Here is a 24,616-nt window from a genome sequence, read left to right as displayed (position 1 = left end):
CCTCTTGAAAGGAGGCTCTGAGCCTCTTGAAAGGAGGCTCCTGAGCCTCTTGAAAGGAGGCTCCTGAGCCTCTTGAAAGGAGGCTCCTGAGCCTCTTGAAAGGAGGCTCCTGAGCCTCTTGAAAGGAGGCTCTGAGCCTCTTGAAAGGAGGCTCTGAGCCTCTTGAAAGGAGGCTGAGCCTCTTGAAAGGAGGCTCCTGAGCCTCTTGAAAGGAGGCTCTGAGCCTCTTGAAAGGAGGCTTCTGAGCCTCTTGAAAGGAGGCTTCCTGAGCCTCTTGAAAGGAGGCTTCCGAGCCTCTTGAAAGGAGGCTTCGAGCTCTTGAAAGGGAGGCCTGAGCCTCTTGAAAGGAGGCTTCCTGAGCCTCTTGAAAGGAGGCTTCTGAGGCCTCTTGAAAGGAGGCTTCCTGAGCCTCTTGAAAGGAGGCTTGAGCCTCTTGAAAGGAGGCTTCTGAGCCTCTTGAAAGGAGGCCTGAGCCTCTTGAAAGGAGGCTTCTGAGCCTCTTGAAAGGAGGCTTCCGAGCCTCTTGAAAGGAGGCTCTGAGCCTCTTGAAAGGAGGCTCTGAGCCTCTTGAAAGGAGGCTTCTGAGCCTCTTGAAAGGAGGCTTCTGAGCCTCTTGAAAGGAGGCTTCCTGAGCCTCTTGAAAGGAGGCTCTGAGCCTCTTGAAAGGAGGCTTCTGAGCCTCTTGAAAGGAGGCTTCCTGAGCCTCTTGAAAGGAGGCTTCCAGGCCTCTTGAAAGGAGGCTTCCGAGCCTCTTGAAAGGAGGCTCTGAGCCTCTTGAAAGGAGGCTTGAGCCTCTTGAAAGGAGGCCTGAGCCTCTTGAAAGGAGGCTTCCTGAGCCTCTGAAAGGAGGCCCTGAGCCTTGAAAGGAGGCTCCTGAGCCTCTTGAAAGGAGGCTCCCGGGCCTCTTGAAAGGAGGCTCCTGAGGCCTCTTGAAAGGAGGCTCCTGAGCCTTGAAAGGAGGCTCCCAAGCCTCTTGAAAGGAGGCCCCAAGCCTCTTGAAAAGAGGCTCCCAAGCCTCTTGAAAGGAGGCTCCCAAGCCTCTTGAAAGGAGGCTCCCAAGCCTCTTGAAAGGAGGCTCCCAAGCCTCTTGAAAGGAGGCTCCCAAGCCTATTGAAAGGAGGCTCCCAAGCCTCTTGAAAGGAGGCTCCCAAGCCTCTTGAAAGGAGGCTCCCAAGCATCTTGAAAGGAGCCTCCCGCGCCTCTTGAAACGAGGCTCCCGAGCCTCTTGAAAGGAGGCTCCCGAGGAGGCTTCTGAGCCTCTTGAAAGGAGGCTTCCTGAGCTTGAAAGGAGGCTCCCGAAGCCTCTTGAAAGGAGGCTCCCGAAGCCTCTTGAAAGGAGGCTCCCGAAGCCTCTTGAAAGGAGGCTCCCGAAGCCTCTTGAAAGGAGGCTCCCGAAGCCTCTTGAAAGGAGGCTCCCGAAGCCTCTTGAAAGGAGGCTCCCGAGCCTCTTGAAAGGAGGCTCCCGAGCCTCTTGAAAGGAGGCGCCAGAGCCTGTTTAAAGGAGGCTTCCGAGCCTCTTGAAAGGAGGCTTCCGAGCCTCTTGAAAGGATGCTCCCGAGCCTCTTGAACGGAGGCCTCCGAGCCTCTTGAAAGGAGGCTCCCGAGCCTCTTGAAAGGAGGCTCCTGAGCCTCTTGAAGGAGGCTCCTGAGCCTCTTGAAAGGAGGCTCCTGAGCCTCTTGAAAGGAGGCTCCTGAGCCTCTTGAAAGGAGGCTCCTGAGCCTCTTAAAGGAGGCTCCTGAGCTCTCTTGAAAGGAGGCTCCCGAGCCCCTTGAAAGGCGGCTCCCGAGCCTCTTGAAAGGAGGCTCCCGAGCCTCTTGAAAGGAGGCTCCCGAACCTCTTGAAAGGAGGCTCTCGAGCCTCTTGAAAGGAAGTTCCCTAGCCTCTTGAAAGGAGGCTCCCGAGCCTCTTGAAAGGAGGCTCCCGAGCCTCTTGAAAGGAGGCTCCCGAGCCTCTTGAAAGGAGGCTCCCGAGCCTCTTGAAAGGAGGCTCCCGAACCTCTTGAAAGGAGGCTCCCGAGCCTCTTGAAAGGAAGTTCCCTAGCCTCTTGAAAGGAGGCTCCCGAGCCTCTTGAAAGGAAGTTCCCTAGCCTCTTGAAAGGAGGCTCCCGAGCCTCTTGAAAGGAGGCTCCCGAGCCTCTTGAAAGGAGGCTCCCGAGCCTCTTGGAAGGAGGCTCCCGAACCTCTTGAAAGGAGGCTCTCGAGCCTCTTGAAAGGAAGTTCCCTAGCCTCTTGAAAGGAGGCTCCCGAGCCTCTTGAAAGGAGGCTCCCGAGCCTCTTGAAAGGAGGCTCCCGAGCCTCTTGAAAGGAGGCTCCCGAGCCTCTTGAAAGGAGGCTCCTGAGCTCTTGAAAGGAGGCCCTGAGCCTCTTGAAAGGAGGCTCCTGAGCCTCTTGAAAGGAGGCTCCTGAGCCTCTTGAAAGGAGGCTCCTGAGCCTCTTGAAAGGAGGCTCTGAGCTCTTGAAAGGAGGCTTCTGAGCCTCTTGAAAGGAGGCTTCTGAGCATCTTGAAGGAGGCTCTGAGCCTCTTGAAAGGAGGCTTCCGAGCTTCTTGAAAGGAGGCTTCTGAGCCTCTTGAAAGGAGGCTTCCGAGCCTCTTGAAAGGAGGCTTCCGAGCCTCTTGAAAGGAGGCTTCCGAGCCTCTTGAAAGGAGGCTTCCGAGCCTCTTGAAAGGAGGCTTCTGAGGCCTCTTGAAAGGAAGCTTCCGAGCCTCTTGAAAGGAGGCTCCTGAGCCTCTGAAAGGAGGCCCTGAGCCTCTTGAAAGGAGGCTCCTGAACCTCTTGAAAGGAGGCTCCTGAACCTCTTGAAAGGATCTTCCCTAGCCTCTTGAAAGGAGGCCCTGAGCCTCTTGAAAGGAGGCTCCTGAGCCTCTTGAAGGAGGCTCCTGAGCCTCTTGAAAGGAGGCTCCTGAGCCTCTTGAAAGGAGGCTCCCTGAGCCTCTTGAAGGAGGCTCCTGAGCCTCTTGAAAGGAGGCTCCTGAGCCTCTTGAAAGGAGGCTCTGAGCTCTTGAAAGGAGGATTCTGAGCCTCTTGAAAGGAGGCTCCTGAGCCTCTTGAAAGGGAGGCTCCGAGCCTCTTGAAAGGAGGCTTCCGAGCCTCTTGAAAGGAGGCTCCCGAGCCTCTTGAAAGGAGGCTCCCGAGCCTCTTGAAAGGAGGCTTCCGAGCCTCTTGAAAGGAGGCTCCCGAGCCTCTTGAAAGGAGGCTTCCGAGCCTCTTGAAAGGAGGCTTCCGAGCCTCTTGAAAGGAGGCTTCCGAGCCTCTTGAAAGGAGGCTTCCGAGCCTCTTGAAAGGAGGCTTCGGCGCCTCTTGAAAGGAGGCTTCCGAGCCTCTTGAAAGGAGGCTTCCGAGCCTCTTGAAAGGAGGCTTCCGAGCCTCTTGAAAGGAGGCTTCCGAGCCTCTTGAAAGAAGGCTTCGGAGCCTCTTGAAAAAAGGCTTCCGAGCCTCTTGGAAGGAGCCTTCCGAGCCTCTTGAAAGGAGGCTTCCTGAGCCTCTTGAAAGGAGGCTTCTGAGCCTCTTGAAAGGAGGCTTCCTGAGCCTCTTGAAAGGAGGCTTCTGAGCTCTCTTGAAAGGAGGCTTCCGGGCCTCTTGAAAGGAGGCTTCTGAGCCTCTTGAAAGGAGGCTTCCGAGCCTCTTGAAAGGAGGCTTCTGAGCCTCTTGAAAGGAGGCTTGAGCCTCTTGAAAGGACGCTTCTAAGCCTCTTGAAAGGAGGCTCCCAAGTATCTTGAAAGGAGGCTTCTGAGCCTCTTGAAGGAGGCTTCCGAGCCTCTTGAAAGGAGGCTTCCGAGCCTCTTGAAAGGAGGCTCTGAGCCTCTTGAAAGGAGGCTTCTGAGCCTCTTGAAAGGAGGCTTCCGAGCCTCTTGAAAGGAGGCCTGAGCCTCTTGAAAGGAGGCTTCTGAGCCTCTTGAAAGGAGGCTTCCAGCCTCTTGAAGGAGGCTTCCAGGCCTCTTGAAAGGAGGCTTCCGAGCCTCTTGAAAGGAGGCTTCGAGCCTCTTGAAAGGAGGCTTCCTGAGCCTCTTGAAAGGAGGCTTCTGAGCCTCTTGAAAGGAGGCTTCTGAGCCTCTTGAAAGGAGGCTCTGAGCCTCTTGAAAGGAGGCTTCCGAGCCTCTTGAAAGGAGGCTTCTGAGCCTCTTGAAAGGAGGCTTCCAGGCCTCTTGAAAGGAGGCCTGAGCCTCTTGAAAGGAGGCTTCTGAGCCTCTTGAAAGGAGGCTTCTGAGCCTCTTGAAAGGACACTTCTGAGCCTCTTGAAGGAGACTCTGAGCCTCTTGAAAGGAGGCTTTGAGCCTCTTGAAAGGAGGCTTCCTGAGCCTCTTGAAAGGAGGCTTCCTGAGCCTCTTGAAAGGAGACTTGAGCCTCTTGAAAGGAGGCTTCGAGCCTCTTGAAAGGAGGCTTCTGAGCCTCTTGAAAGGAGGCTTCCGAGCCTCTTGAAAGGAGGCTTCCTGAGCCTCTTGAAAGGGAGGCTTCCTGAGCCTCTTGAAAGGAGGCTTCTGAGCCTCTTGAAAGGAGGCTTCCTGAGCCTCTTGAAAGGAGGCTTCTGAGCCTCTTGAAAGGAGGCTTCTGAGCCTCTTGAAAGGAGGCTCTGAGCCTCTTGAAAGGAGGCTTCCGAGCCTCTTGAAAGGAGGCTTCCGAGCCTCTTGAAAGGAGGCTCTGAGCCTCTTGAAAGGAGGCTTCCGAGCCTCTTGAAAGGAGGCTTCCTGAGCCTCTTGAAAGGAGGCTCTGAGCCTCTTGAAGGAGGCTCTGAGCCTCTTGAAAGGAGGCTTCCTGAGCCTCTTGAAAGGAGGCTTCCTGAGCCTCTTGAAAGGAGGCTCTGAGCCTCTTGAAAGGAGGCTTCCTGAGCTTCTTGAAAGGAGGCTGGAGCCTCTTGAAAGGAGGCCCTGAGCCTCTTGAAAGGAGGCTCCTGAGCCTCTTGAAGGAGGCCCTGAGCCTCTTGAAAGGAGGCTCCTGAGCCTCTTGAAGGAGGCTCCTGAGCCTCTTGAAAGGAGGCTCCTGAGCCTCTTGAAAGGAGGCTCCTGAGCCTCTTGAAAGGAGGCTCCAGGCCTCTTGAAAGGAGGCTGAGGCCTCTTGAAAGGAGGCTTTCGGGCCTCTTGAAAGGAGGCTTTGAGCCTCTTGAAAGGAGGCTCCCAGGCCTCTTGAAAGGAGGCTTGAGCCTCTTGAAAGGAGGCTTGAGCCTCTTGAAAGGAGGCTCCTGAGCCTCTTGAAAGGAGGCTCTGAGCCTCTTGGAGGAGGCTTCCTGAGCCTCTTGAAGGAGGCTTTGAGCCTCTTGAAAGGAGGCTTCCGAGCCTCTTGAAAGGAGGCTTCCGAGCCTCTTGGAGGAGGCTTCCGAGCCTCTTGGAGGAGGGTTCCGGGCCTCTTGCAAGGAGGCTTCCTGAGCCTCTTGGAGGAGGCTTTCGAGCTTCCTTGAAGGAGGCTTCCGGGCCTCTTGGAAGGAGCCTTCCGAGCCTCTTGGAGGAGGCTTCCGAGCCTCTTGGAAGGAGGCTTCTGAGCCTCTTGGAAGGAGGCTTCTGAGCCTCTTGGAAGGAGGCTTCCTGAGCCTCTTGGAGGAGGCTCTGAGCCTCTTGGAAGGAGGCTTCTGAGCCTCTTGGAAGGAGGCTTCCAGAGCCTCTTGGAAGGAGGCTTCCGAGCCTCTTGGAAGGAGGCCTGAGCCTCTTGGAAGGAGGCTTCTGAGCCTCTTGGAAGGAGGCTTCCGAGCCTCTTGGAGGGCTTCCGAGCCTCTTGGAAGGAGGCTTCTGAGCCTCTTGGAAGGAGGCTTCTGAGCCTCTTGGAAGGAGGCTTCCGAGCCTCTTGGAGGAGGCTCTGAGCCTCTTGGAAGGAGGCTTCCGAGCCTCTTGGAGGAGGCTTCCGAGCCTCTTGGGAGGAGGCTTCCGGGCCTCTTGGAAGGAGGCTTCCGAGCCTCTTGGAAGGTGGCTGCCGAGCCTCTTGGAAGGAGGCTTCCGAGCCTCTTGGAAGGAGGCTTCCGAGCCTCTTGGAAGGAGGCTTCCGAGCCTCTTGGAAGGAGGCTTCCGAGCCTCTTGAAAGGGGGCTGCGGAGCCTCTTGGAAGGAGGCTTCCGAGCCTCTTGTAAGGAGGCTTCCGAGCCTCTTGTAAGGAGGCTTCCGAGCCTCTTGTAAGGAGGCTTCCGAGCCTCTTGTAAGGAGGCTTCCGAGCCTCTTGTAAGGAGGGTTACGAGGCTCTTGGAAGGAGGCTTCCGAGCCTCTTGGAAGGAGGCTTCCGAGCCTCTTGGAAGGAGGCTTCCGACCCTCTTGGAAGGAGGCTTCCGAGCCTCTTGGAAGGAGGCTTCCGAGCCTCTTGGAAGGAGGCTTCCGAGCCTCTTGGAAGGAGGCTTCCGAGCCTCTTGGAAGGAGGCTTCCGAGCCTCTTGGAAGGAGGATTACGATCTGCATGGAAAGAGGCTTTCGAAACGCTTAGAAGGAGGCTTTAAGCTTTTTACAACAAAGCAAAAGAGCTTTTTGAAAAAAAAGCCTTCATTCCTCTCAAATGAACGTTCCAACGTCCGAACGTTCAAATTCAAAAGTAGATGCTCAGAGGCATATTTATTTATTCATTTGCCGTCAATCAAATGTAGACCAATTATACTTTGTACAATAAATACTTATTATCTAGTCTATGTGTACTTCAGTCATTACCTAACTTGTCTAGAGAAGAACACTTTTTTTAGATTAGTTTTACTCATCGTTACATCAATTGTTTCACAATGTGCATTATAACATGTCATCATTCTATTTATTGGGCCATTTCTGCCATAGTTTGTTCTTTGATTGTTGATATAAAATAGACTTCTATTTCTAAGTGGACGGATAGGGGCGTAAAAATTAATATTTGCCAAAATTTCACTACTATCCACTCTTTGTGCGATAATATCTTTCTGTGCGTATTGATCTTTCTTGTAAACGAGATTGAATGGCACTTTTTTATATTCAGTTGTAACAGATTTTTCTTACACCATTTATAAAAATCGTTGATTTCATTTTGAAACACTAGTAGATCAGATTGCTTATGTATTTCTAAAAAGAGTTTCATGTCATCTGCGTAAATTGAAACATTCAGGTAATTCAAAACATGATTCACATCGTTGACGAATAAGATGAATAACAATGGACCAAGGTGGGATCCTTGTGGTACTCCAGATGTAACCTTAACTTGTTTTGACAAACATCCATCAAATCTTACTCTCTGGGTTCTGCCAGTCAAATATGATTCAATCCATTTTATTACCCTGGGATTGAGGCCTAGCTTGGATAATTTGAAAAGTAAGAGAGAAATATCAACTCTGTCAAACGCCTTACTGAAATCAGTGTATAGAGCTTCAACATAATTTCCTCTATCTAAAGCGTTTATCGAAAATGATACAAATTGCAGCAAGTTAGTCGTTGTTGACCTTCCTTTAACAAAACCGTGCTGGTTATGGGTAATTAAACCTTGAACTTGTGTGAAGATTTTATTGTTAATAATGGATTCAAATAACTTAGGAATGCAAGACAATATAGCGATGCCACGGTAATTCTTAATGTCAGATTTTTTGTCCCTTTTAATAATTGGTATTAAAAACGATTGTTTCCAAATAGTAGGAAGCGTATTGTGTTTCAGAGATGAATTAAATAACCAAAATAGAGGTTTGACAAACTCATTTGGAAGTGATTTAAACAGTATGGGTGGTAGGTGGTCAGGGCCAGCACCCTTCGAAGAGTCTAAAGATTTGAGGGCATGTAGGATTTCGTTTGGAGATATGTTATCGACTGCGACATCATTTTCTAACTCAGGAAGGTAAGAGAAATAAGAGTAATCACGATCACAGTTATCATGTATTGTGTAAACGTCTTGAAAAAATCAGCAAATAAGTTACTGACTTCAAATGAATTATTCCCAATCTTATTGTCAAGTTGCATTTTGTTGGAAAACTACTGGATTTTGTTTATCTCGAACATAGTTGAAAAATGATTTTGGGTCTGATTTAATATTGCGTTCAATCTTATTAGTGTAATCATCATGTGCCTTTTAATTTCTAAATTCAACTCATCACATAATGACAAATAATATGCTAAATTTGAATCGTTCCTATTATTCTTATACGCTTTATGCGCTTTTTGTTTTCTATTTTTTATATTAACTATATTCCTATTGTACCATGCTGGAATCTTATTTTTATATTTTTGTTTTGCTTTATAGGTACTGCCATCATTAATACATCGCTCAATGTTTGATAGAATACATTTACGGCTTGGTCAGGATTTAGGTTGCCGATAAGGGTTTGCCAATCGATACAGTTCAAGTTATTTTAATAAGCTCGTAGTTTGCATTTCTAAAATCGAGATAGGGTTCGGATAAATTGTCATCAAATGTTCTAGATGTCTCGTGGTTGAAAATGGAGTATTCAATTGCAATATGAAACACTTCGTTTTTCCATAGAGGGGAAGATGACTCGGTCACGCAGAAATCATCAGTCATATTAGTAAAAAGTAAGTCTAGGTAGCAATTGTTATGATTTCTAACATGATTCACTTGATGTAATCCTATGTTTGAACTTTTGTCAAAGAGAGTTTGAAGTGTTTCATTATCTCCTACAATTGGTATCAAAAAATGGTCATTTTCGTCGTCAACAATAAAAATAGCTGCTCGCTGATTAAAGTCACCATATATGTGAACGTTTGTTTCTACATTAAATTTTGATACGATTTCTTCAGCAATAGTGAAAAATTTTTCATATGACTCCTTTTTTGCATGTTCAGGAGGAAAGTACACTGTCGCAAAAATATGTACTTGGTTCCCAATAGCAGACTTGATCCAAATATGATCAAATTCTTTACATTTAACTGATTCAATTTCTTCGGCCTCATAATCTGTGCTAGCAGGCCTCATAATCTGTGCTAATATATTATTCAACATTTTGTTTCGAACAGGTAGGTTGCTTTTGATTTTTTTTTTCTGATCTTTGTCCAACAGGCCTTCATGCACTGTGCTGGTTGTGATGGGCAGGATTTAATAGGCTTTGATTTACTGATCGCCATGCATATTATGTACAATACAATGTATTGAAATAAAAAAGAAATAATTATCAAAACTTAATCGATAATTCGATTTTTGGAGTGGCTTTCAGCCGTGAATAATAGCGTTGACAATTTTATTTTATCGCGGACGTTTCGATCCGGGGATGGGAATAAAATTGTCAACGCTATTATTCACGACTGAAAGCCACTCCAATTTATCGATTTTTTTTATTAGAATTGTAATACATCCGCCATTACGCATTTTTGTCCGAGGTACTCCCAGCGGTACATGTACCCCAGTTTGAGAAACACTGCTTTAGGTGGGAGTGTTGCAAAACGCACTACTGCACGCAAAAAAAAAGCGCTCCCAAATTCGTGAACCAGCAAAATACACCGTGATTTAATTCGTGGACTCAGGAACACCAGTCACGTTTTCCAGAACATTCCAGAAAACGGGATTGTGTTCCCGAATCCGTGGCTGTTGTTGACGAAAAAATACACCGTGAACTTGTTAGTTCACGAATTCATGAACGCTTTTTTTGTGTGTGAAGAAAGCCTATTATAAAGCTTATTCTAGGCAATTAATTGCTTGGTATTTTATATAAACAGTAAGAACTCTGCCTACTACCTGATATGATAACGTCACCATTCATGATTACAATTATTGGATGCTTGTTTTCAACGGTGCCTGCATTGAAGTTTAATGTTTGGTACGTGCGTTTGACTCCACTCCTTTCCATATCGATCAGCTGCTGTGAATCCCCTCAAAACTCTCCCGTGTTCCAACTTCCCGAGTTGAAAAAATACTTTTTCGATATTATGGTAATGGCATTTATGTTCGTTTTCGATACCCTATGATTGGTCATATCCTCCTTTAAGATTATTTTTCCTTCAATTCTTTAATTTCATAACTACCTCAACAAAATCGCGAAACGAATAGATTGACTTTTAACTTTGAAACACATCACTGCAGGGGGGACCTTCACGTCATCACGTCACACCTCAAAACTAGAGATACATAGCATTTGATTAAAAGCTCCTGTTCATGCAAAACCTATGTAGAACAAAAACATTTTCTGCTCTTATAATTACGTTTGCATTTGCATGCGACATCGCACAATAAAACACCCCGTTTTTGCTGGGCTGACCCCTAAAAAGTGGCAAACAAACTGCGGTGACAGTTGTGCTCTCTGTAAATGGAATTATAGCCTCCAGTCGTCTATTGCCGCTGGATGTTATGCTTGAAGAAGGGTGGAATCCAACCGCTCGTTTCACGAGCCGGCGATGATTGGGTGTGGTGTGAACTTTAAAACCCAGCAGGAACCGTCAAACCGCCGAGAGTCGAAGTTAGATATATCTAAGCGCAGCGGTCCGTACCCGGTGCATATGCAATGCAACATCCAACTGGCTTTATGGAAGCTGCCCGGCAGACAACAAATCAACCAGCCAGCGGAATCCAGGAGGTGTGTATGTCTGAGACGTTGATGAGGTTTTACTAACGAGAAGTACGAAAACGTTTAGCGGGAACATGGGAACATGAAATTTGACATAAAAGAGCAACTTCGACCAAGGCACAGAAACCTTTGCTTCGGAGGTCTATTTGATTGCTGCGAAGCGAGCGTGTTCTCACTACATTGATTGCACCTGTTTCGTTTATCACTATCCGGGGGCATGTCTGCTACAAATGGTTTGCAATTATTAGCACTACTAAACTGCACTTCCGCGGGCTTAAGAGCTTTCAGGCTTCAATAAGGTGCCAATCTAATCTTGTTGAATGGGTAATTGGTACATATTTTGCGCATTTTGCTTTGCCTGTAGATAAGATGCTTCCGACGCGTGTTGTTCTGGTTATGTGCATTTTGCTGAGTCAATGTGCACTTCATTGAATGCCACACGATTATTCAGCGAACTATTAATTCAATCAAAGAGTATTTGAATGTTTCGCAAGATAATATCACACCTCGATAATTGCTGCCGATTACCACCTATAGTGACTCCATAAAAAGTCACCTCAGTGCTGACTTTCCTGAATCAGTTTCATTCAAAGTAACCAATCAATTACCGTGAAATCAGAAACGGAGATCTCATCCGGTTGTTCCGATTGCATGCTGCCAGTTATATTCTCCATCATCCGGAGGTCGAACTTAACCCTTCAGAGAAGCGCTTATTTCATGAAATTGGTTTGAATAAAATATATGACTATATCTAGAACATATTTTTTTTATGTCACTTGACTATATTTGCTACAATTTTTTTCGTTTGGAAATAGATTGATAAGTCGCCGCACTTGCCAAAAACACATGCAAACATTGCAAACGACACTTACTTGAGTTTCTATGGCGGTAACAGAATATCATCCCTCGTGTTGCAGTCAATCCGAGACACAAACTGGACTATTCTAGCTATCACAGATCAGTAAGTTTTCAGTACTGATATCAGTTTGCGAATATAACCTAAAATCTACTATAACAGAAACGATTACCTAAACCCACAAGAGCACCGAGCGAAATGATGATGATGATTTGTCGGCGACAAAACTGAGCGATTGTTCAAAGTCATCATGAAAGGTCTCCCCAGTGATGGTAAATCACTGATTTAGAATGAATCACTGATTGAAATTTCTCAATTACATGGATTTGCAACAGTAATAGGATAAAAAAGAAATCTTAACCTGGTACTTTCCAGAGGGGTATTTCTCAAGAATTTTATTGAGTGCACTCAAAGTGACCTAACAAAAGTGAACTAAATAATATGAAAAGTTTGGAAAAGGCCTGCTTTATCTCCTATTGCAACGATTAGCTCCTTGTACCCTTAGAATAAATTATGTTAAGTTTAGTTTAAGTTTAAAACATTGTAATTCAATCAGAGGAAAAATCCTAACTGCCAGAGGCAATTGAAATGTATTAATGATAACTAAAATATCATAGCAAATAAGGATGATAGTGTAAAGCAGCGTTTCTCAGCCTGGGATACATGTACCTCTCAACCTGGGGTACGGGTACCTTTGCTGGCTCTAGGGAGTATCCCGGACAAAAATGCATAATGGTGGACGTATAACAATTCCAATTGGAGTTTATTGATAAATTTTGGACAATTGCGTATTTTGTATTTCAAAACTTTGTCTTATAGGGGAAGGTGGTCGGTTGTCGGCACCCTTTTGTTTTTGGTCCATAAATTTCACCCAATTGCACAATGTGATGATATTTGCATACCAATGAAAGCCAATAGTCAAAAGCTAATAACTGGTGAAGAGATTTGTTTTGTTTAATCTATTCGAAAATTTTTAATAACAATTTTGTTAAGCGTTGATTTTATGCAATGAAAATGAAAAACTATGTAGTTAGATCGTTATGGCTGGAAAGATCAAGATTTATTGTGTCAATAGAAATGAAATTTATTACATTTAAGTACATTATACACATTTTATAAGGATTCTAAAAATTGTTACTTTAGTTAACAACTTGGCTTATAGCTTGTAATTAGGCCATAAACTGATGAATTTCCTTGATAATCACCGAGATGCCGACAATCGAAATAAGTAACCCTTTCGATAAGTAAAAATAATAGTTAAACCGCTACAACGGTATTTAATTATGAATTACAAAATAGAGTAAATTTACTTTGTAAATACGTAACGCGCTCACCATTTCGATCGTTCTACTTCGGTATATAAAACTAAGGTACACCGGGGCAAGTTGAAACGGTTTTTTCGAAGTTGAACTTTGAAGTGCTATAAAAAAATCGCTCTTTGATAAATTTTGAATCCGTTTGCGATGTTTGCTAGTTCGGACCAAAGATTAAACATAAAAAATAAGCAATCTCACCAAACTTTTTTATAAATATTTTGTATACTGAAATTACTTTTTTATATGCATCGTTCCAACTTGCCCCGCGTTTCGGGGCAAATTGAAATACTGTACTATATACAGACTTAAGCTTTTTTCCCGTACTAAAATCTCAATATATGTACTCAGTGAAACTCAAGATGTACGAGGTTGTAAAGGTGACTTAATTCGCATAAGAGTCCCATGTTTTTTTTTAAGATTTTGATTTTCTTTCTAGAAATTAGCTTAAAATTGTCTTCTATTTAAGAAAAACTGATTCAAAAGTAGGCTTTGTTATAAAAATTTGAAAACCAAATCCCAAATTGTGTTGCTTCATCTTGATATTTACTCGCATAAAAGTCATATTCCAGATATTGATATTATTTTACTCAAAAAATAAATTTAAATATGGTCCATTCAATTGACTCATATCAATGTATACAGATAAAGAATATTATGTAAAATTTATGGAAAGATTGTATTTTTTTTCTTTTTTGCAAAACATGTTTGAAAATTTCAACGGCAAATTACTCAAGCCGGAGAAAACTGACATGGGACTCTTCTGAGAATAAGGGCAGTATACAACAAAGTCACAAGGGTAATTTTCAGGGAACAAATTCTAGAGAACGCATCACGCTAGAAATTTATCAGATTGATTGCCTCCTACTGGTGACCACTCGGATTACTTTTCAGGATGGTTCATTATTTGGTGCACTTGAATTGTGCGCTTCATAAATTCTGTTGTGGCTTCTTAATAAATTCACATTAATTAACCAGCGTATTTCTCATCAACTCCTCGATTGGAGAAAGACGGGTCTGAAGAAGTGAAAGGTGGAGTTAACGAAATGTTTACAAGCTCTTTGTTTTAATTGTTTTGAAAGCTAGTGCTCACTACGTGGAAAAGTAGATTAAGAATCTCAAAACTAGACCATGCGGTTTAAACATGACCCCTTTTCATTCTACTCTTTAGTCGAGATTGTAGGTGGATTGCATTCATGACGGTATGGGCGGAAATTTATTAAATTTGTTTTCACCAGTTTGAACCTTTTTATAAATTTATGTTTTCCGAATGTATTTACGGACCATATTGAATTTAAAAAATAAAAATGGGGGATAACGTTTAAATAAAAATGGGGGTAATTGTTGTTTCAACTTGCCCCGCACCACACATTTCTATTTTCCCCGATGGGTTTGAATTGCGAAGCAATTTCAAACGACCGAAATTCAAAAATTAAAACGGATCTCCCATCGATTTTTCATAATCATAATGCTTTTTCAACATTGAATGATTACCTACCGTGAAAATTTGGTGAAAACACTCTTCCAAACATCATTTTGAGACCTGTTTTATTGGCACGACAAAAAGTTGATTAAAATTTTGCAAAGGGCGAAAAATAAACATAGGCAGGGATTGCTTCTTTGTAGCTGCAATCTTCTGGGAATGGCCGTCAGAAGGTGCGTTCAGGGGAGTAGTTTGTTGTAAAAAATAATCAGGGCATTAGGTCATTTCCTTTCCGAATTATAGCTTCCGTTTCAACTTACCCCGCATTTCAATTTGCCCCGGTGTACCTTAATCAAATGACCAAAATAAACTTTGGAGTGGGTTTTCACTTGACAAAAAAGTGTTTTCTATGTAAAACTTAACAAAGACTTCTGTATGCTTCGGAAATAGACACCACAAGATCGTGCTTACATAGCATACAGGGAAGCCTCCCTCCAAAGGGCTCGGAAACCTACTTTCAAGAGGGGTACCTCAATTTATGCAATAGTTCGAAGGGGTACCTCTCAAGAAAAAGGTTGAGAACCGCTGGTGTAAAGAAAACACGGAACACCTAATCTAAGAGATGAATGCATGTATTAAATAATTAGCAAATAAAATTAGTTGAAAAAAGGTGTAACCATTCGGGTAGTTTACCCTACCCGGGTAGAAGAAAATAGCAAAAGAATAACAAATTTTACTATTAATATATGAATAACAGAATAGCAAAATCTGATGTTAGTTTGATTGATATAGTTGCTAAAATAACTAAAATAATAGCAAAAATTGTTCGAGCGAATAACTAAAAAATAACTCATTTTGCTATTATAAGAGCAAACCAATAGCAAAATATTTGCAGAGAAGGAAATATCAAAATCAGTTATTATTGATATGTTGAAAATGCAAATGATTAATGAATTACAAACTTTGTTATGATTACATGATGTTCTTCTTCATTTGTTATTCTGCTGTTTCTGACAATAACACATAAATAACAAATTTTACTATTATAACAAAATTGTTGTTAGGATGCTATTTTGTGTTATTTATGAATAACATAGGAATAACAAAACTTGATATAACATCAAAATTTGTTATTATTATGTTATTTGTTTGTTATTCACCTCTACCCGGGTATATAGCTCAGCGAATTAAGGAGAGTGAGTGGCAATACAGTTTCTCATACTGTTGTTCGTGATAAACTGCATAGCCTTTCTCCTAGCATTATAGAGTATTATTATTATTTAAATGTCGTTATCATTGAATAAAAAGAAATCATATTCCAATTAGAATTTATTACATTCATTATATGTTCATTGTTACCTCAATTAGGTCAATTCAAGTCTAACTAGCATAGGAGAACTTTAATTACTCTAAAAAACGGTCAATTTGAAGTCTAGGGACAAACAGATTGTTAACACACTTACCAATACCAGACACAATATACTCTTACATTGTACGATGGATTCTGTAGTTGGCAAATGGGGAGCTCAATGAGTTTGGTTTGGGGTTGGTCAGACAATAAATTCCTCGGCACGTTCTTTTCCACTCAAGAGCTCGAAGGAGTAACATCCAAGTTTATAAAAATATCCAAGTTTACGTTAAGTTGCCGACGAACTTCCCGTAAAACTTTACCCTAAGACCCATCCACTATTATAACCCAGGACCCATTAGGTTTTGGTCACGTTTTGACCTAACCTCAGCCGTGAGCAAGCCCGAGATCGTCCGCCCTGTTCATTCCCGCTAGGACATAGTGGTTCAGTGACCTCTTCTCAGGAGAACCCTATTCCGACAGTTGTTCTGGTGCACGAGTCGCATAGCGACCGAAAGAGGCTCAAGCTGTTCTCGTACGGCGCACATCGGAACACTCGAGTCGACGCCGTGACATCCTCGGACGGAGGGAGCAAGCTAGTCCCAACGGCCGCAAGTAAGGATATTCCGAGCCGATACCGTGGCAACCTTGCCACATACGCGCAGATCCATCCAGCTTCCAGCTTTGCCGGCCGGCCAACGATTCCCCCCACACATACACACTACACACAACGTGAGTAAAAATAAAAGTTCCATAAATTAAAACGACCGTGTTCAGTATTTTTGCATCCTGATCAGTGTGACCTAGTCCCCCATTGTCGAGGCCGACCCTGAGTAAAAGAGGCGGGTGTAGCCCACCCCGGACGGCTTCCGTGGCTTGACCAGAAGCTAGGGGATAACGTGATCCGGCCCATCTGGCCGCATTGCAATCTAGAGAGTAACAAAGGGGCGGAGTCAATGTTGGTCTTACGTGTTTAAGCGTGTGTACATTACATTAGAGCCACAACAGTTGGAGTGTGTTGGAGAAGTGCAGTGCCACAGACAAACAGACGTCTCATTCAACACATTTTCCATCATTCACCTTTTCAGCGGCTGATTTAACGTAGTCGTTCTGTTATTCTGTCTGCTGTGATGATCTCCAGGTGTACCGACACGGACAGCTGTGCTAGAGGTTGGGTATATGATTGATCATATTTTTGGAGGACTTCTTCTTCTTGAATGGCTCTACATTCCAACTAGAACTTCTTCTGCTTTTCAACTTAATGATCTGTTAACATTTCCACAGTCAATAATTATTTAATTAATTAAATTATCAATTAACAGTTAATTTTTTAACGAACGTAACGGAAATCTGTAACCAAACACCAGAGGAGGTGTACCCATTTAGTGTGGGGATGAGATCACCACTCCCGATCCACTAAAACCAACTCCTTTCTCCCGGCCCGCAATTAAGCAATATCTCGGGGGATGACTATTAGGCATTGCGCCCGCTACATAACGTACACAAGTGCACGTATGCGCCTCAACGACACACTGGTACCACATGTGTCCCAACACTCACCTGCTTATGCCGCTCAAATGGTTGCAAGAATCTTACAGATACCCTGCAGGAGGTACCCCATGCTACCATCTCACGACATAGACAGTCCTAATGCGGTATGGTGTTCATCCCATCCTGCAACAGGGTGGCAAAGCCGGGGGCGGGGGCGACCCTAGGTTGGTGGCTCCTATGCCGCTCCTACCTCAGCTACGAGGCAGACCCACTCATCCTCTTCGTCCTGTCGTGGCAGACAGGGTGGCCAGTGGAAGGGGCGGGCCACGCAGAATTTCTTCTACACCATCCACGACTCTACTGTCTGGGCAGTCCAATTACTTCATGAGGGCATTACTGGGCAATACTCTCACTCGCTTCCCAGCCAATCAGGGACTCTCCTCGTACACCAAGTGCGCACCACTCCGGGTGTGTGGGTAACACCCACTGATACCCTTATTACCTTCCGTACCATGCGAGGCTTACTTATGTGCTCGCTCATACATTCCATCCCTTTCGCTTGCACCATTCCTCTGACATTCAGCCACTCGCTCCGTGGGGGTTATAATACCCCGATCTCCTATTCATTCCCACTCTGTGCACCTCCTGTGCATCGTTTGGGCGTGGAACACCCGGTACGTCACGCGTGCACAACACTCAACCGGGCTTTGATACTGTAGTCACGCAGAAGGAGGTACCCTCCTGTTGACATATCGAAGCTCAGATAGTCCTCAATCAGTGTGGTGGTCAACCCGCCCGTCCTGCATTGGAGTGGCACCACTTACCTTAAACGTCTTCAATTTCTGAGGTGCCGCTGAAGCATCATTCCTCCGACAGTCCTGCCAGGCATAGCGAGTCTTTCGTGTCCCCTAATTCTGAGGTGCCGCAGAGGTATCTGCCACCCGACACTCCTGCCAGGCCATACCAGACTTCAATCATTCTAACACTACCGACCATGCGAGGCTTACTTGTGTGCTCACCCATAAACTCGATCCCTCACTCTGTGTTGGTATTACGAGTAATACCCCCAGCTCCCATTCGCTTGCACCACTTGGGGGTGTATGGGTACCGAAGTAGTCCTCACTCTGTGGAACCTCCATAGGCTCCGTTAACAACCTGGCTATTTGTTTCACTCGACAGGTCATTCATCCGCTCGGCACTGGTCACCTGACACATTGGGATTCGGGGTTAGGGACGCCTTATTGTCAGCTTCAGTGTTGTACCGGTGATTCCGATGAAGACCGGTGATTCTCTACATAACCAGAAACAAATATATATTTACGTTTATTTTGATAGACATATTCGGAACATGTGTAACAAACTCCTGTGACGTCCGTACGCCTTCGGAGTGGACGCCCTTACGTCCCCCTAACTCGATCTCCTTGCTCTTAATTTCTCAGGGTCGGCACGAAACCTGCTGGGCCGAACATACGACACATAAACCTTGCAGAAGTGGACCAGACAAGAAAGTCAACAGACTGGCATGCTCTCACGGCATAGTTGTTAATTTAAAAGATTCTTTTATACATTTTACTTTGTTTACTGTAGGTTCATTTTGGTACGATTCGTTCTGGGGACGATTAAAATTGGGTGCGGCCGTTTTCTGACTTTGGATACCTGATGGTGTAATCAAGCGACTAAGAAGATGCGCTGGTGGCATACCTTGTTTAATGGGATTCCACGGGTTGATACGGAACGGAGGACTGGATTCGACGTGTTGGCTGGCCCGGAACCATGGAACCTGCAGGAAAAAAAATGAGGTAACGGCGAACACGTGGCGTCGCTAGGTTGCTCGCCGGAAGCGTTCGATGGGTTCTTAGGCCCGTTACGTGGTTTGGTTCCTCGAAGTGGGGGTTGGACTCGAAGATCTTTTGGTGGCTTGGTTGGCGTCCGACGGGTTCGCTAGCCCGTTTCCCGGAGCGTAGATTGGACTCGCAGACGTTTTATTTGCTTGGTTGTAGTCAGACGGGTTCGCAAGCCCGTTTTTCCATCGAGCGGAGGTTAGATTTGGAGACTCCTCGTTTTGAGCTGCACGCTTCAACTGTCTTCGACTGACTCCCCGATTCACCCTCTTTTCCGTCTCTACTCACTGCCACTTTCGTTTCAGTTCTCGGGTTGTCGCCTTTTCGCTCCAAAAAGCGTGTTGCTCAATTTTATTACGCTGGTTGTGGAAAATGTCCGGGGTGTGTTAGTTGTTTGTTTTTATTGGTTGAGTTTTTTTATGGATGGAGCCAGTATTAGTTTTATTTTCATTATTTATTTGGGACACTTCACACCGCAAGGGTGCATTCATGTCTGGTCTTCTGCATTATAGGTATTATGATGATCTTGTCTATCGTTGTTCTCCTATTCCATTATTGTACTTTTTAGCTTGTACTTCATTTTGCATTTCCTTGAATTTCTTCATCTGTTCTCATACTAGCGCTGGCGGTACCTCATCAGTCGCCGGAGTGTCCCGTATGACAGGGCCGACTACGAAGCTCTCCTCCAGTATTGTAGATTACCTGAAAAGAGATTATGCACGGCAGTATTTGCTTGGATTAAGGAACACCAGTTTTCTGACCTATGTGACGTCTTGTCCCACAGTGCCAGCCTTTGCCGAGACTACTACACTATCGCTCCCATAATTACCGGCAACAGCTGGCACTGGGAAATGACCGTCGCTTCGCTCCTTGCAAATTCACGTAAAAAGTTTAACCTTCTCGTCGATTTTTCTTCGCTGTTATCCAAAGCGTCATGTAAACTTGTACCGATGTCTTTTTTTCTTCGTGCTTTGTCAAACTTTCTGCACTCAAGGATCATGTGCTTCACGTTCATGCGGGCTTGGTAGTCATATGGCTACTGCTTCTGCCTCATACGCAGGAGGTCGTGGGATCAATCCCAGGTCCGTTCCATTCTCCTACTTTGTATCTTTCTCTTTATTTCTCATGTTCTAGCAATCGCTAGAACTGGAAATGGACTTCCATACCGTTTCCATTACTATTCCTATACCTTCAACTTGAGTATTCTAACAGTAATCTGCTAGAATTGGAAATGAACTATAGAGCTCGTTTCCTACATCCAATTAGAAATTCCATTAGTTACCTTCTCCTATCTATCACATTGGCAGCTCGTTAACCAAGACGGACCTCTGCCTCTCCAACCTAACCCAGAAATTCCAACAAATTCCGCATGAACTCGTGGCAAGTGCAGAGGTATATTCGGCTTGCAGTGGGCGAGTGATTGTATCATCATTTCCTCCCCTTCCCTACATTGACTTGCATTCTGACGTGGCAGGCGCCAGTATGACCTGACAAATGAGATCACCAGTACTTGTACATTGAAGATGTGTGCTAGTCCCAAGCAAACATCTGTTGGTTCCCTGTGCAAGAACAGCTGATCTGGTCATAATGGAGTAGCAACTACGAGCAGTCAATCAAGCTCAAGCTCAAGCTCAAGCTCAAGGATCATGTGCTTCACGTTCAATACCAAGCAGCAACAGTCCTAATTCGGCGGAGGCTCTTTCTTTAATAAAAAAAAGTTTGGGTCAACCGTGTATGACCTATCCTCAAACGTGTAAGCGCACGCTGATCGCCGGCACTCTCACGTTCAGTCCACCTGATTGTATCGCACTTCCCTCAGCTTCGATTCTCTGCACTCAAACCATTGGTTATCCCATTGACGGCGTAATGCTTTTTTAATGGCTTTAACCGCATCCTCAGCAGGGATCGCAACGTCGATGGTTGGTTGTCTTCTGGCCTCGTTGGCTAGTCGATCAGCTTCGGAGTTACCGTTAACTCCAGCATGTCCGGGAATCCAACAGAATCGTATTGGTTTGCTTTGAGCTATTCGCTCCACTTCCTGTATCCAAGGGTGTCGAGACTTCCCAGTCTCAAGTCCCATAAGACAGCTAGCAGAGTCCGTTAGAATCACTAGTTCATTATTGAATTTACGAATGGCAGCGGCCATTTTAAGGGCATAGGCTTCAGCAGAGAAAACACTACATTCTTTTGGAAGGCTGTACGTTCCCGTAATCCCACTGATGAAGAATGCGGCACCTACTGTAGCACCGTTGCTGTCTTTGGAACCATCGGAGTAAACGACAGTTGACCGATTGAATCGCGTCTCTAGGAGTTGTCGAACAATAGGCTGAACTTTCTTCGGTGGATCGCCAGCGCGTGCGTTTCTTTTCACGTCCCACAAAACAACCGGTTTACGGGCATGCCACACACACGATCTTGCTGACCAACTGCGGGAAGCGATGAGTCCGGTAGGCTTTGGAAAGATTCAAGGAAGCCACCAAAGCATGTTCATCAGCGGTTGGTAGATACTTTTCCGACTCAGCAAAGCAGGAGTCAGCACCTCGGCTGGCACGAAAAGCATGTTGACGCTTAGAGAAGATGTCGGCGTTGTACACATCATCAGTGTTTGGCGAATAATCTATGGGCTTTCGCTCAGCTACTACCTTTGCCTTTTGGAAAGATAAGGGGTAGCTGGAGGTAGCAGACCTCTTGCTGTAATATTCGGCCAATTCTTCAGCTACTTCTTCGGGGTTGTTTGTAAATCCATCCGCGCTTTTGATTACAATGGATCGCTGTTGTCGGCGGCCTCGCAGAGTATTAACCGTTCGCCACAGGTCGGTCGTCGTACTGCTGGGAGTGATTCTTTCCATGGACATTTCCCACGATGGCTCCCTTGCTTGTTTGACCACTTTCCGTGCCACTGCTCTGGTTCCCTGGAACCTCGCCAATGCTTTGGGTTGGTCAGTATTTTGTTTTTGTAACTGCCGTAGAGATCGAAGACATTTTTGCTTATGCCGGATTGCTGCCTTTGTTTCGGGGCACCACCAAGGTACAGCTTTTGGGCCTACACGGCCGCTGGATCGTGGTATGGCAGGGTTCGCCATGTAAACCTACCAGCCAAGCGAGCTGAGCATAGAGTTAGGTCGATTGCTGAAGTATTACCCGTGGCTGGATCAATGCGAGTTGGAGAACCGTTGTTAAGGTCACTCCTGACAGAATCCCAGTTTCAAAGTGCTCGCGTTTTCGGGGGCACACCACTCGATACGGAAGCAACGCACAACCGTCCTTTTTTTCACGCTTGCTGCGACGCAGCAAAACTGAATCAACAAAAATGACAGTTGTCCACCACCTCCGTATCGAGTGGTGTGCCCCCGAAAACGCGAGCACTTTGAAACTTGGATTCTGTCAGGAGTGACCTTAAGGATCTCATGTTCCTTGTCTAATGTCGTTTCGGCGATGAATCTACCCAGCACAGTTGACGATAACGAACCCCACGCTAGATGATGCGCATTGAAGTAACCCAGAAGCTCAGCTAGCTCATCGAATAATGCACCCAAATCTACCTGGCACTGGGTTAAGTCCACTCAGGTTCCACTGCGGTTCGCTGTTCTTCAAGCGTTGGCGAAGATTGAATTTGAGTAGGATGGCGGCCAAGGCAAAGAGGGGATTCTCCTTGTCCCAGCCGTCTATTCCAAGTTTCCGGTGTCGTGGTTGTATATCCTGTTTCATCGGCTACAGAGGTGATTAAACCGATTTTTTCGAACCGATTAATCTCATTGTCCGTGTTTGTGCAAGGGTCATCATTTTTGTCCAAACGGTTTTGATTGTTAGAATTATCGAAGATTCTGCTTTTGGGATTTCTCCATAACATTAGATTCTTCACCAGAGTGCTCCATCTGAGTGAGATAGTATGACGTGGTAGCGGTTTTCTTCGGCGGCGGACTTGGGTCTGACGTAGTTGCACTTCAGTGTACGACTCCGCTTTGTTTCTTGTACGGCTGGGGAGTTGTTTCGGGATCGTGTTACAGACAGGGCCTAGCATCGAGTGAGTCGATACTTGTTCCTTGCTGAGCTGCGGTTTTTCACGGCTATCACTTTGATCTCTGTGCGATTTTTCCTGTGTGGTAGCTTGCTGTTTCAGTTATTCGATGATGTTGGACATTATTTATATCTTCTCGTCCTTCCGTTTGCTTTCGTTGCGGAACTTGGCCATTTCACCGTCTTTCATTTTCATCGCATGTTCCAGTTCTTTCAGCCTTTCCTAGAATTCGTTTTGTCGAGACGCAGCACGAGCATAGTTACTCCCTGCTTGTAAATCGACACGCTTCCTTGCCTATGTGAATGTTACGTTATCTCGCACCTTTGTTCTGATTACCACCACCTCTTTCTTATAGACTGGGCATTGACGACTAGTAGGACGATGATCACCTTTACAGTTTTGACAGAAGGATGCCTCGCCACATTCCTCTTCGCCGTTGGGGTTCACCAGAGCTATTGTAGCATCGTTGCGGTCCAGGACATCGAGCTCGAGTGTTACCATAGTTGAAGCAGCTATAGCACAACATCGGATTCGGGAAGTATGGTCTTGCAGAAGGTGAGGATTAGCGCCGGCGTATTCACTCTCTGGCCACCTTCGTTCTTGGTAATACGTTGCACTCGGGTGACATCATCTCTAGTCATCTCTGCCAAAATATCTTATTCCTCCATTCTCAACAGCTTGTAACAAGAGATGACACATCTACTGGTATTCAAGCTTGGATGGGGAGTAACTACAACATCCGTCTAGTCTATGAATTTTCTCAGCTTGAGTAGCCTGTTTACTTGAGCAGCGTCTTGAATTCTCAAAGTACATTTTGTTCCTTGAGCTTCGGATTTAGCGGATTCGATTGGTCCACCTGCGCACATCTCGACAGATTTTCCCACGATCTTTTGCGGTTAGTTGGAGCAATGTCAGTTCACCGAATTTATTAGTAGGGTTCATGAACATTGGCAATCTACGCCCTACAGACCTTCCCGGATCACCGCTACTAGTGACTGCCATTTTCCACTACACTAATACCAAAATAGTTGGTAACGGTCACCCGTTACCTACCCCTAATTCTCAAAATACTTGTATAAAAAGAATTTTCTAGACAAGTGTTCTCAAAATTTTGTACCACACTGTGCACAGACACTTGCGGACCACACTGTATTGTATTCCGATGGCACTCGTAGATTTTGAATTAACAATGATTTTTAGATTTATCAAAACTTTTCACCGATTTATTTTAGGCCGAAAAACTCCCTACAGGCGTACCACAACCAGCACCATTGAAAAGGTGAATGAAAACGACCGGACGGCCGGACAACGCCGATTTTTTTTTGTCGGTAGGATCATTCTGAGCACTAAAAAATTCCCCGTTTTCAGCCGTTTTACCTCCGATTTTCGCCAAACTTCCACTGGGGCAACCAAATATGGCGAGGTGGGGCCTCGAGCCGCGTATTGTAGCGTCTAATTGTTTATTCAGTGTTATCTGTTTAGGTATAAGCAAAATAACAATAATAATAATATTGCGTCTTACAACAAAATGACAACTTTAGTGCTCATTTTTCAAGGCTCTCTTAAATGTGTAAAATTTATCCGCAGTACAAATAGAGTGTGCTATCATAGCATTCACCGCCAGAATCCACCACGTGGCGGCCACATTTTCAAAAATATTTAAGCAGCTTTTTTCTGGACTATCTGACGCTTATTTTTCGTTGTGACTAAAAATAAGCGAAGGAGTATATTTTATTATCAGTTATACAATAATAAACTTGTAGAGAAATTTCACATTCTGCTCTTTCTGTCAAATCAATTTGAATAAAATAACTCCGTACCCAAAGCTATTTTAAATAAATAGTAGCCCCGAAAGGGTTAGGTCACAAACAGATGATCGCAACAATCCGTCATCACAATGGCC

The sequence above is a fragment of the Armigeres subalbatus genome, chromosome 3 (genome assembly GCF_024139115.2).
Source record: "Armigeres subalbatus isolate Guangzhou_Male chromosome 3, GZ_Asu_2, whole genome shotgun sequence".
NCBI lineage: Eukaryota > Metazoa > Arthropoda > Insecta > Diptera > Culicidae > Armigeres > Armigeres subalbatus.
This window is presented reverse-complemented; position numbering follows the sequence as displayed.